The sequence below is a fragment of the Schistocerca cancellata genome, chromosome 10 (genome assembly GCF_023864275.1).
Source record: "Schistocerca cancellata isolate TAMUIC-IGC-003103 chromosome 10, iqSchCanc2.1, whole genome shotgun sequence".
Taxonomy (NCBI): Eukaryota; Metazoa; Arthropoda; class Insecta; order Orthoptera; family Acrididae; genus Schistocerca; species Schistocerca cancellata.
In genome coordinates this window covers 26,699,725-26,713,354 of record NC_064635.1, presented here as the reverse complement: position 1 = coordinate 26,713,354, position 13,630 = coordinate 26,699,725, and positions in this window count along the sequence as shown.

Here is a 13,630-nt window from a genome sequence, read left to right as displayed (position 1 = left end):
TTTATTCGCTGTATGCGAATTATTAAAGAGTATTGGGACCGAAAATAGTTTACACCTTATCACACTAGTATCTTTGCTCCTCGTTGTCAGATTCCGCTAATAAACGAGAAGTGAAAAATACTGCCCTTTAAAAGACTAAACTTGTGTTGAACAGACATTAAAAGGATTCGAACCCATAATTAACATCGTGTCGTGAAAATTGAGAAGCTCAGACGTTGTAAGGCCCAGAGACATATTTTCAACTTATCGGATATTAATGGCAAAGGACAGTTTCGTGGGAAAGCATATCTTTGCTGATAGGTACACGAAGGAATGTGATACTGACTATTATCATACCGAAACAATGCGCACTAGGATCAACTCTGCTTTCATTGATCCCTCAGTACCATCTCTCATTAATTCAAGAACGTAATTGTGTCAATAAAACAGAAGTATACGAGACATTCCCAGTGTTTCCTAAATTCCATAATTAGCTAGTACATAGACAATAATATCTGTGAACATTCAAGGGTTACTTATAAACCTTTTTACAAACAGATTTAATAGGATTCAACGAATGCATACAGAATGCTAAGGAAACTAAAACAAATTACTCAGGGACCGAATTAGTAAAAATAGACTGGAACTCAATTGATATGTTATTCCAGAGTAATAAAAAAAAAACTGTCTTTGGATTCGTCGTGGTTGAAAGTGTATCAAATATCTCTGGAAAAACGCGATCAATTATCAACTACTTGTTCATCTATAACTACATCTATATCCATACTCCGCAAGCCACCTGACGGTGTGTGGCTGAGGGTACCTTGAGTTCCTCTATCGGTTCTCCCTTCTACTCCAGTCTCGTATTGTTCGTGGAAAGAAAGATTGTCGGTATGCCTCCGTGTGGGCTCTAATCTCTCTGATTTTATCCTCATGGTCTCTTCGCGAGATATACGTAGGAGGGAGCAATATACTGCTTGACTCTTCGGTGAAGGTATGTTCTCGAAACTTCAACAAAAGCCCGTACCGAGCTGCTGAGCGTCTCTCCTGCAGAGTCTTCCACTGGAGTTTATCTATCATCTCCGTAACACTTTCGCGATTACTAAATGATCCTGTAACGAAGCGCGCTGCTCTCCGTTGGATCTTCTCTATCTCTTCCATCAGCCCTATCTGGTACGGATACCACACTGCTGAGCAGTATTCAAGCAGTGGGCGAACAAGCGTACTGTAACCTACTTCCTTTGTTTTCGGATTGCATTTGCTTAGGATTCTTCCAACGAATCTCAGTCTGGCATCTGCTTTACCGACGATCAACATTATACGATCATTCCATTTTAAATCACTCCTAATGCGTACTCCCAGATAATTTATGGCATTAACTGCTTCCAGTTGCTGTCCTGCTATATTGTAGCTAAATGATAAGGGATCTTTCTTTCTGTGTATTCGTAGCACACTACACTTGTCTACATTGAGATTCAATTGCCATTCTCTGGACCGTGCGTCAATTCGTTGCAGATCCTGCTGCATTTTAGTACAGTTTTCCATTGTTACAACCTCTCGATATACTACAGCATCATCTGGAAAAAAGCCTCAGTGAACTTCCGATGTCATCCACCAGGTCATTTATGTATACTGTGAATAGCAACGGTCCTATGACACTCCCCTGCGGCACACCTGAAATCACTCTTACTTCGGAAGATTTCTCTCCATTGAGAATGACATGCTGCGTTCTGTTATCTAGGAACGCTTCAATGCAATCACACAATTGGTCTGATAGTCCATATGCTCTTACTTTGTTCATTAAACGACTGTGGGGAACTGTATCCAGTGCCTTGCGGAGATCAAGAAACACGGCATCTACCTGTGAACCCGTGTCTATGGCCCTCTGAGTCTCGTGGTCGGATAGCGCGAGCTGGGTTTCACACGATCATTTTTTTTCGAAACTCATGCTGATTCCTACAGAGTAGATTTCTAGTCTCCAGAAAAGTCATTATACTCGAACACGACTAGATTCCCAACGTGATTCAGACATGTTTTATGCCCGACCCACACGGCAGGGAATGGTTCTTGACTAGCCGGGACAATATATACACAAAGCTAAGCGATGTCTGCGCAATTGCGACGACGGTGGTTGTGCGGGCATACTATCGAACGTCCGACCCGTCAGTCGGCAAGGGAGGAACCCGAAGACCTCTGAAGATGTCCCACGCAGCTCTGAACGAAACGTCAGGAACGAAAAAGTCTCATGGACGACGACCATACCAACCGGAAGATTCGCCAGCAAGTAAATACCGTGAGAGTTCGTCCTGTAATGCCACGGTCGACTACGTCACCCTACCTTGTCACTCTAGACGAAGCAGCTCTCTACGCCAGTGTGTGCTGCGCAAGGCTCTCCATCGTTGCGTAACTACTGGTAGCAACGTTCACCTCAAGCTACAGGGTTATTACAAATGATTTAAGCGATTTCACAGCTCTACAATAACTTTATTATTTGAGATATTTTCACAATGCTTTGCACACACATACAAAAACTCAAAGCTTTTTTTAGGCATTCACAAATGTTCGATATGTGCCCCTTTAGTGATTCGGCAGACATCAAGCCGATAATCAAGTTCCTCCCACACTCGGCGCAGCATGTCCCCATCAATGAGTTCGAAAGCATCGTCGATGCGAGCTTGCAGTTCTGGCACGTTTCTTGGTAGAGGAGGTTTAAGCACTGAATCTTTCACATAACCCCACAGAAAGAAATAGCATGGGGTTAAGTCGGGAGAGCGTGGAGGCCATGACACGAATTGCTGATCATGATCTCCACCACGACCGATCCATCGGTTTTCCAATCTCCTGTTTAAGAAATGCCGAACATCATGATGGAAGTGCGGTGGAGCACCATCCTGCTGAAAGATGAAGTCGGCGCTGTCGGTCTCCAGTTGTGGCACGAGCCAATTTTCCAGCATGTCCAGATACACGTGTCCTGTAACGTTTTTTTCGCAGAAGAAAAAGGGGCCGTAAACTTTAAACCGTGAGATTGCAGAAAACACGTTGACTTTTGGTGAATTGCGAATTTGCTGCACAAATGCGTGAGGATTCTCTACCGCCCAGATTCGCACATTGTGTCTGTTCACTTCACCATTAAGAAAAAATGTTGCTTCATCACTGAAAACAAGTTTCGCACTGAACGCATCCTCTTCCATGAGCTGTTGCAACCCCGCCGAAAATTCAAAGCGTTTGACTTTGTCATCGGGTGTCAGGGCTTGTAGCAATTGTAAACGGTAAGGCTTCTGCTTCAGCCTTTTCCGTAAGATTTTCCAAACCGTCGGCTGTGGTACGTTTTGCTCCCTGCTTGCTTTATTCGTCGACTTCCGCGGGCTACGCGTGAAACTTACCCGCACGCGTTCAACCGTTTCTTCGCTCACTGCAGGTCGACCCATTGATTTCCCCTTACAGAGGCATCCAGAAGCTTTAAACTGCGCATACCATCGCCGAATGGAGTTAGCAGTTGGTGGATCTTTGTTGAACTTCGTCCTGAAGTGTCGTTGCACTGTTATGACTGACTGACGTGAGTGCATTTCAAGCACGACATACGCTTTCTCGGCTCCTGTCGCCATTTTGTCTCACTGCGCTCTCGAGCGCTCTGGCGGCAGAAACCTGAAGTGCGGCTTCAGCCAAACAAAACTTTATGATTTTTTCTACGTATCTGTAGTGTGTCGTGACCATATGTCAATGAATGGAGCTACAGTGAATTTATGAAATCGCTTCAATCATTTGTAATAGCCCTGTACATGCTGTAGTCGACACTTGTCGCCCTCTAAAATATTTCTGCCATTGTTCCCCTATCACATAATAGGCGATTCCTTGATAGTTGAGGAGGTGTCCTACAAACCGGTCACTTCTTGCAGTCGAGTTGAAAGGATTCCTTTCATGTTAATTTCTTAAATCTGTTGTCATTTACGGCATAAATTCCTCATCTAAATTTACTGTGGCGTTTCTGACTATCTGGGAGGAGACTGAGTAGTGGAACGTGTTACTTTCACACATAAACAAGAACGATCTGTCACACTACTACACTTTAAAACACAGTTTATATGTAATTCATGTCACACAGTCTTATACGGAACCTACATCCGCTTTCTTTTATATACTGTATACGATAAGAGACCGTCATCCCCCTTCCCTTCTGTGTGAGAGGATGAATGAGCAAATGTATTTCTAGTTGCATGCTTGAGGGTAGCAGACAAGCCTGTCTGCTAGAGAACAGTAGAACCAACGTCGGTACAGGTAGCTACGCTTTCTAAAAGCAAAGAGGTTTCTATCCTTAGTATGGTCCTGTCCGTCCCTTGTCATGTTGGTATAGGAAGCTGCCCCTCTGGCCACTTCCGTTTGTCTTTGTGAGCCCCGCTCAGGAAGGGACCAAGGCAGTCTGTCCATGGCGAGCGTCTGAAGTGGTAAGATCTCCAGCTAAGCGCGTCTCTGCTAAGTCCGTAGGACAATAGATATCTTAATTCAGCCTAACTGAAAATTTGATCACCTTTATTTCAGGTTTAGCTCTAAAATATCTAGTGTTATCTTAAATTGCAACGCAGTGTGATTCGAGTGTACAGTTCAGAATATATTCCGGTAGCTGCTTTGTCACTACTTTGTGAGTAAAGTGGAACCACGTGTTGACCAGTAACTCTAACTAGCATCATCAATCTTCAATGCGAATGTGCGTGAGATTATAACGTCTCGTCTTGACAATATTTTTCAATATAGCAACTTTTCTTTATGTTCAACCCACGTGGGGTGTACTTTGTGAGACCAGTACCACGTGCTTATACAATTGTTTGACCCATCAGGTTAATAGTAAGACGTTAGTAACCAGTTCGCGGTTTTTCTTTTGTAAATTGCTTTTCGATCTAATTTATTTTAATCATCAAACTTATTGTGGAGTTACACTCTTTGTGTAAACCAATTTGACCACGTGAAGCATGTGGTGTAATCATCAAAGTAGCCCTCAGCTATTCTTTTCGGGAAGATTTCACAGAGAGTTAGTATGTATTTAGTATACCAGTGTGTGGTAATTACATGACGGACAGGATTGCTCTACGAACGTAACTTCTTTGGGTGAAAATTGAATCGGTTGGTTGTGGTTAATTTCCTCTTGCATGTGTTTCAACGTTCTTTGTATGTTGTTTTATGAATGCAGTGTTGTATACAGTCTCCCAATCTTGGCTCCATATTTGATGTGTTCCGTAAGAATACAATTTCACATTTTCGCAATCCTAAATAAGGCACCAGTTAGTTATGAATCAAATTTAATGTGCTGAAATTTCAATGATCAATGTTAAAATAAATTTCCAAATATAAACTGATTTATTTCTTTTTATTTAAATTCTCTTTTATATATATATATATATATATATATATATATATATATATATCTATATATATATATATATATATCACCGGTTGTCATATGACTATTAAAAGATTATAATTAATGTTGGTCTGGTTGGGAATTTGGTAAGCAGTAATGCAAGGTTAACTTCCTCAGATAGCTCACAGCTTTTAACCCGCTTTTATTGTCCATCAGTACCGCTTTCGTAGTAAAATCAAAGCAACAACGTTACAAAGTCTTCCCATAAATTTCTTTTCTCCCAGATTTGGCTGCATATTTGAATGTATTATAAAATACAGTAAACAAAATCAGGGGAATTTATAAGTCATTGAGGACAGTGGCAACGAAACACTACTAATCACATTGGTTCGAGACACGCGATATATCATCAGACTTTCGGAAAAACATCGTCCAACAATTCCGACGATTGCAAGACCAGACAAGTGTGAGAGTCATCGGACAATCAGCTTAACAGCTCGTACATCCAAGTTGGTGTCAAGAATAATTTACAGAAAATGGAAAAGAGAATTGTGGATCTGTTAGACGGCGATCAATTTGGCGTTAGGAAAGGTAAAGGCACCAGAGACGTTGATAACGGAAGCAAGACTGAAGAAAAATCAAGACACAATCATAGGATTTATCGACGTGGAAAAAGCGTTCGACAGTGTAAAATGGTGCAAGGTGTCACAAATTCTGAAAAAAATAGGATAAGCTGTAAGGAAACATTGGTAATATATAAATGTTCAGGAACCAAGAGGAACAGTAAGAGTGGAAGACCAAGAAAGAAGCTCTCGGATTAAGAACGGTGAAAGACAGGGATGTAGTCTTTTGCTCCTTTTGTACAACCTATACATCGAAGAAGCAATGATGGAAATAAAAGAAAGTTGTAATAGTGGGATTAAAAGTCCAGGAGAAAGGATATCAATGATAAGAGTCGCTATCCCCAGTGAAGGTCAAGAAGAAATACACTCCTGGAAATGGACAAAAGAACACATTCACACCGGTGTGTCAGACCCACCATACTTGCTCCGGACACTGCGAGAGGGCTGTACAAGCAATGATCACACGCACGGCACAGCGGACACACCAGGAACCGCGGTGTTGGCCGTCGAATGGCGCTAGCTGCGCAGCATTTGTGCACCGCCGCCGTCAGTGTCAGCCAGTTTGCCGTGACATACGGAGCTCCATCGCAGTCTTTAACACTGGTAGCACGCCGCGACAGCGTGGACGTGAACCGTATGTGCAGTTGACGGACTTTGAGCGAGGGCGTATAGTGGGCATGCGGGAGGCCGGGTGGACGTACCGCCGAATTGCTCAACACGTGGGGCGTGAGGTCTCCACAGTACATCGATGTTGTCGCCAGTGGTCGGCGGAAGGTGCACGTGCCCGTCGACCTGGGACCGGACCGCAGCGACGCACGGATGCACGCCAAGACTGTAGGACCCTACGCAGTGCCGTAGGGGACCGCACCGCCACTTTCCAGCAAATTAGGTACACTGTTGCTCCTGGGGTATCGGCGAGGACCATTCGCAACCGTCTCCATGAAGCTGGGCTACGGTCCCGCACACCGTTAGGCCGTCTTCCGCCCACGCCCCAACATCGTGCAGCCCGCCTCCAGTGGTGTCGCGACAGGCGTGAATGGAGGGACGAATGGAGGCGTGTCGTCTTCAGCGATGAGAGTCGCTTCTGCCTTGGTGCCAATGATGGTCGTATGCGTGTTTGGCGCCGTGCAGGTGAGCGCCACAATCAGGACTGCATACGACCGAGGCACACAGGGCCAACACCCGGCATCATGGTGTGGGGAGCGATCTCCTACACTGGCCGTACACCACTGGTGATCGTCGAGGGGACACTGAATAGTGCACGGTACATCCAAACCGTCATCGAACCCATCGTTCTACCATTCCTAGACCGGCAAGGGAACTTGCTGTTCCAACAGGACAATGCACGTCCGCATGTATCCCGTGCCACCCAACGTGCTCTAGAAGGTGTAAGTCAACTACCCTGGCCAGCAAGATCTCCGGATCTGTCCCCCATTGAGCATGTTTGGGACTGGATGAAGCGTCGTCTCACGCGGTCTGCACGTCCAGCACGAACGCTGGTCCAACTGAGGCGCCAGGTGGAAATGGCATGGCAAGCCGTTCCACAGGACTACATCCAGCATCTCTACGATCGTCTCCATGGGAGAATAGCAGCCTGCATTGCTGCGAAAGGTGGATATACACTGTACTAGTGCCGACATTGTGCATGCTCTGTTGCCTGTGTCTATGTGCCTGTGGTTCTGTCAGTGTGATCGTCTGATGTATCTGACCCCAGGAATGTCTCAATACAATTTCCCCTTCCTGGAACAATGAATTCACGGTGTTCTTATTTCAATATCCACAGTCGTCGAAAGTTGTAGAAAACTTGAACGCAGCGCACATATTCTTTTTACTGTAGAAAACGAAGTCCAATGTTTCTTAAATAACTTAGATTTAACCCTTAAGACAGCCCAGGAATCTTGTATTTCAGTGCATTTATATACCCAACGTAGACTGATACAGTTATTACAGCTGATTCTCGTTACCCAAGAAACCAAAAATGGGCCTTCTTTCGATCATGTTCCACAGGATATAAATATTTCCCCCAAGTGTACAAGACATAGATGGTGAACTGAATGTTCTGGAGCAGATCACTAAGCCAAACATAAGGGAAAGAAAGTGAGATGTTTATTTAAAATACGTAGGGAGAAAGGATTTCATATACCAAAGAACAGACGGAAGGTAATGATTGATTTATTAACAGGGTGGTGAATCAGTGTAAGGGAGTGGGGGTGGAGGTGGGTTTCCGTGCATTCGCAGCACTCGGAAGTAGATTCTGGCACTCGATCGAAAGTTAGCAAGACAAATACGTTAACACAAGATGATTTAAGACAGAGTGCAGTGATTGTAAATATTTTAAAGTGAAGCAGATTGGGAGAACGTTCAAGGAAACATCCTTCACACATTGCATAAGACACCTAAAGGACATTTCCTAAATATTCTCGAATTTTTTGGTTTAAATAACTTGATCGAGAAGTTTTTTTGTACAGAATTACCGGTTCCGGCGATAAAGAAGCCACCTTCAGAGTCTACAAGAAACTAAAATAAAAGCATTGCTACACACTGCAGTAAGAGCTTAAAAATAAATATAATATAAACACGACATATCTCTCATTTCGCTGCACACCAATAAGTCATAATCATGTCAAAAATAGTATCTCATAAACTTAGATCGTTGATGCATGCATAACGTACAGATAAGTATACAAAGAAATTAAGAGAAGGTTCACTTAAAAGTATAGATCTTTAAGGTATTCTCTTGTTAAATAAGCAAAACCTTTTTTTGTATTCAACCATCTGAGAAATCTGTTCGTCTTCTCACCGTTTAAAGCAGTTCAGAATTTAACGAAACGTTCAGAAATAAAAACTGATGAGAGAGATCATTCTAAATTTGAATACATCGTAGCAAAAATTGATTTCAGAAATCATTCTATAACTGAGTAAGTAGTATTCAATTTTAGAATGATCTGTGCAATCAGTTTTTATTTTTGAACGTTTTCTTAAATTATGGTCATCATAAAACGATCAGAAAGATAGATTTTATATGATTAAATACAAAACAAAAGTTTTTGTTAATATAAATAAAGTGAGAGTACTTTCAAGAACTGTACTTTTAAATGAACCTTCCCTTACTTACTTTGTAAAATTATCTGTGTCATACATTAGGCATTGCATCAGCGACCGCTAGGGTAGTTTGTTTCCTATAGATACCCAACTGAAGCATGCGTGGTATTATTTTTACATTGTCATAACTTGATGCTGTGCAGCAGAATGAGAAATATGGTGTTCATATTCGATTTTCTACTCTTTTTTTAAATCTCTTACTGTTAGTATCGTTTTCCTTTTGCTTCCACTTGTAACCCCCCACCCGTCACGTATCAACCTTAATGACAGTGAAAAATTAAACCACCTGCACGTAATGGAAATTTGGGAAAAGCAATCGTCACTGAAGTTAATCTGTCGGTAAGGAGGGAGGAAGGGTTATATCTAAATGAAAGGAAAAATGCAAATGAAATGGTTCAAATGGCTCTGAGCACTATGGGATTTAACTTCTGAGGTCATCAGTCCCCTAGAACTTAGAACTACTTAAACCTAAGTAACCTAAGGACATCACACACATCCATGCCTGCGGCAGGATTCGAACCTGCGACCGTAGCGGTCGCGCGGTTCCAGACTGGAGCGCCTAGAACCGCTCAGCCACCCCGGCCGGCTGCAAATGAAATTGGTGGATTTAATTTTGAAAAAGGGTATAAAGTTAATAAAGAAAGTAAATGTGCGGTCGTTACGTTAACAATTCACTGGCGTTAATTAGATATTTGAGATTTGGGTAAAATGACGGTCGCCATGGACAACTATTATAACTACTGGAAAAGGAAGGTCAGCGCACAGATAATTAACACTAGAAGCGTGGCAGCTGAAGGTTGACACGTGTTGTGTGAAAACTGAATGTTTGTCAGAAGTAATAAATTTCGCTACACTCTGACTTAATTTAACAAAAGAATTAATAAAACCGGAAAATTGAAAATTAATTTAATGACTTAAATTAATAGTGAACTTTGTTTCTGAAGCACTACGAAATTAAATAGAATAAGGTTAGTCTTGGGCTACCTCAACAATCATCTCAAATGCAATTTGGATCTACGCAATTTAGATATACAGTAAGAGATTTAACTTTGAACTTGAATTAAATGATTTTGAACAATTAACAATAGTAAAACTAAGTACGTACCAAGCTGAGCTGCAGTCGCAGGTAAGCTAAAATATGGCAACAAAACTTGCACTCTTAATTTGTGCTTGTGTAATCTAAATATAGTTATGTTTGGTTACTGTAGCCAGCTATGAATACTTTAACTGAATTTTGAAATAAAAGCAGTGAAATGGAATTATATTTCTTTAATGCTGCCGTCTAAATTTCAACGATACTCGGGTTCATTTAGGAAAAGGAAGGGACCCTGCTTGGCAATGCAATTGGGACAATGAGCAACAATGGTTCATGCTAAGTTGTTGTATTTTAGTGATGCAAATGGAACAGTTTGAAAATCTGAGGTCTGCTATACAGTTCTCGAACCTTTACGTGCTTTTAGTCTTCCCTGTTGGTTGATTGAGGATTTGAAGTCGTCGATCGAGGAGGTGGCGACAATCACTTATTGTAGGCCGTCGCTGTTGCAGAAGCTGGATGTTGGCGGGCCTTCTTCTCGACACGGTCACCAGGCGAAACGGGCTGTAGATGTGTGCCAACTAATGTTTCCCGTCCGCGACACCGTGCCAGAAACTATCATAGCAAGTCGAGCGCAATCACATGCTGCCAAACCCCGAAAGCGCGGCAACTCGCGGGAGCGTCACTCAACACACCTGCTCCACTGCACTACTCCAGCCACACTCTGCTCTGCCCGCGTTCCACGCGGCAGAGTTAACACTACCCTTCGACCACAGATACTAGTAGACTGGCCTTGCCGTGCAGAAGCCATACGGCTGGTGTGGCTCCAACATAAACCACGTGACTGTTGGCAAAACATGGCGGGATTTCAAATCAGCGGTCTGCCATCTTATGTTTGTATCGGATTTTCCCCACATTTCTCAATTGACTGCCAAACGCTTCCAACAAAAACTACTTTCTTATTTGTGAAAAATTATGCCAGAACTACATTTGACCTGGATTTGTTCAAAGTACCATTTATAAAATCTAACAAATACATCGTACGCCACTCTGGTGGGCAGTGGGACGAAATTACTATAAACTATCAATTATAGTAAAATGTCGTTAAAATTCTTTTAAACAGTAAGAGTGGGCTCGTGTCAAAACTTTAAACATTGTATTCGCCACGTTTCGAGCTTTAGTCACTTATAAAAGAAAATGGGCTATGGGAATTATGTCAATTATAGGTGTCAAAATTGTTTAGGAGCAGGTCCATTTTAGAGTATCAATTTTAGGTGCACTTCAAAGGTTCAGTTCACACTATTTTTACAAAAGTTTAAACTATTAGTTTAAAAAAATGATAATTTAGATGAAAGGTGAGACTTTGCAGATCCAGAAACTAATTTTGGAGTCTAGGTTTAAAAATGACAGACACTGTAAATACAAGTTATAGATATACATTGTAAATAATAACTAACCTATCAAAACACTTCTCCTCGAAGTGCTTCGAGCAAAGGCGCGTATGTGCAAACGGCTTAAAGTTTTTCCGTTTCAAGGCCTGTATCCAAAGCTGCCTTCGGTTTTCATCCTTACAGAACCTATGAGTAGGAACGAGAAACAGTTATACTTACTTCTGTAACCGAATTATCACAGATACTTTCCAAAATGTAATATGAGTCTGACTGTACAGGCATCACTTTCAACACTTTAATTTACGTGATACTCTATTTCAATCGTAATAAAACATATAAAAGTCACTTCAGCAGATTTCAATAAACGCATCTGCACTATCTTAGACACACTTACACGTGAAATGTAATGCCATTTCCCCGACAAAACGCTGAGTACAGCCATAAGCGCAACACGAAACAACCATGTTTTGCCAACATTCACGTGACTTCAGCCCAGAGATGTTGGAGCCACGAAAATGACGCCAGGGCCAGTCTATTATATTTATGGTCGAAGACTCTACCCAAGACCGTAAACACTTTGGTTCTCCACACGACCTATCGATGTAATCGTTCGACAGCATAGTTTTCCCTAGGCAAGACCCAGCGTAAAAGTACAAACAATATTTACAAAACAAACCAATTATACACCGACATAAAAGCATAAATATATATACAAATTGTAAAACAATTACAATATATAAAGACACAGAAATGTCATATCTTCAGGTAACAAAATAAGGAAAAAAATTATAGTACAATAGATGGAAATAGGAGGATATGCATTTCCGGCGTTACATACTGCAGATTCTAAGGGTGACTATTGTAGCCAAAACCGGTGATTCTGTTCAAAAAATTTCGCGGTTATGGCAATTTAATAAAAAATTACGTTCATCATACGCTTTAGGAAAAAAGCTAGTACACCTGGCAAGACGATGTCGATTTCAATCCGATGGCTTCATACGGCAGCAAGCGATAGTAGATGTACTGTGTAACCTCCCCACAAAAATGTAAAAGAAAATATTTTAAATGTCAATGGACATAGAGCCAAGTGTAACCTCCCCGTAATTATTTTTAAATGATATGAATTGAATAAGAAAATGCAAATAATCCCATATGTTAGCTTCCCACAGTTATAAAAGTCAATGATAATAAAAATGTGCAAAAATGTTAAGTCCCCACAAAATTAACGTTATGCTAAACCTGATAAATTTTTATAAGGCCAGCTGCGCTAGCCTTAGGCCCTGTGCAATAACCAGCGTGAAAAATTGATTCTTGGAGGAAAAGCAAAGGAAATTTTCTTTCAATAAAATGTTTGTTTTGTTACAATGCTTGGTTTGAAAACAAAATTATTATTGGGGCGATTCTTGAACAAATTAATTACTATTACAATACATTATTAGCTGAGCGCAACGCTGTTTCACTACCTTATTTAAAAAATATACCTTGTCCTGAATCTCGACCATAGAGCCATGTCGACGCCCGCCGACTCCTCACACACAACTGCGCCTGTCTCTCGCGCACTATTAGTACTGACTACTACTCTACAACTGAACTGAACTCTCGCGCAGTCAAGCGCAGACTAGCAACGGTAAGTAACTCTCTGGTCAGAGATTCTCTCATGGCTCACCATCGCTGTACTGAATACATACGCGTTTCAACTGGTAATGGTTTCAGCGTCGTCCACCAAGAGAAACCGTAGTCTACCCGCTAATAGAGAACGCTCGGTGCCAGAAGGGTCTGTATGGCGCAAACGTGTGCTGCAAGCAGGCAACGATGCCACAGAGACGCACTCTTGCTTCCTACACTCAACTGAACGAAGAGGACAAACTGTGGCCTTGCGAATGGCGGGATGGTCCGCTCAGAGAACTGCCACACAAGTTGCTCGTGCTGCGTCAGTTGTGCTACGGTGCTGGTATCAGCGTACAGGTACCAAGCAGAGATAAGAGGGTTTGTGAACCCAGACGTGTCTAAAGGAACTATCGAGAACTGGGACTAATGGTACGCAAACCTCTAGCTCATCTCCATCTCATGCCAGACGACCAACGTGCAAGGTGCAGTCAGAGGATCACTTGGTAGATGGGATGGTGCGCCGTCGTCTTCAGCGATGAGA